Here is a 1236-nt window from a genome sequence, read left to right on the forward strand (position 1 = left end):
GACTCCAACTCAAAAAATAAATAAATAAATAAATAAATAAATAAATAAATAAATATAAAAGATCCTATCTACAGAAGAAAAATGGTTCCTATAGTCTGTGGAATGCATAGTAGAAATCTAGAAAAGCCAGAGGCCTCCAACCAGCACAAAGAAGGAAACAGTCTTCTGGAAAAACTAATTAAAGCCTAGTTTGTTTTGACAATGTGCTAGTTATCTGTGGTTGTGTAACAAATTATCCCTAAAATTTAGAGACTTAAAGCATTCATTATCTCACAGTTTCTGTGGATCAGTAATATGGGTGTAACCTAGTAGGTCCTCTGTTTTAGTCATTTTTTTTTTTTGGGTAGGGATAGGATCTCTCCAAGTTTGATCTTGAACACCTGGCCTCACGCAATCCTCCTGCCTCGGCCTCCACCAGCCCACCTTAGCCTCTCGCACAAGGTTGCAATCGAGGTGTCAGATGTTCTCACATAAAGAGAAGGGTAGAGGCTAGGCAGACACCCAAACAGTTTTGATCACAGTCACAAATCAAATATAAGAGAATGTATAACCTATCGGGCCTGCTTCCTGAGCTCTGGTTGGTGACCCGAGAGATGAAGAAGCCAAATCTCTAAGACTCCAATCTTAGACTCTGAGAGATGGGGAAGGAGCTGGAGGCCTGGGACGTGGAAAGAGGGGTTGGTTATCTATGACCCTTGAAGGCAGGAATAAGGCCAATATCAGGGAGGTGGGTTACAGAATGATGTAAAGAACTTCATGACCGGGCGCGGTGGCTCATTCATGCCTATAAATCCCATCACTCTGGGAGGCCAAGGCGGGAGGATCGCTTGAGCTCAGTAGTTCGAGGCTGCCGTGAGTTATGACTGCGTCGCTGCACTCCAGCCTGGGCCCCAGGGCAAGACCTTGTCTCAAAAAACAAACAGATCAAGGGCTGGTTTGGTTTGGCTCCGGGGCTGCAGCTTGCCCATTCTCGCCGAACAGCTTCACAGCGCAGAACTACTCGACTGGGGGGAGGTGCCAGGAGGCGGGCCTAGCCGAGTGGGCGGGGAAGTGGGCGGGGAATCAGGACGTACACAAATCGGGAGGGGCGAGCCCGAATGGGTCCACTCCGGGGAGGGGCTGAGTGCGCGTGCCGTCACGGCCCTCAGCCAATCATCGCGGCGCTGCTGCCTCGCCCCGCCTTCTGCCGGCGCCCGGGTCGCGCGGAGAGGGCGCCCAGCTTCCCGACGCTCGCAG

Source organism: Carlito syrichta, unplaced genomic scaffold (genome assembly GCF_000164805.1).
Source record: "Carlito syrichta isolate Samal-C Ts95f unplaced genomic scaffold, Tarsius_syrichta-2.0.1 Scaffold98163, whole genome shotgun sequence".
Lineage (NCBI taxonomy): Eukaryota > Metazoa > Chordata > Mammalia > Primates > Tarsiidae > Carlito > Carlito syrichta.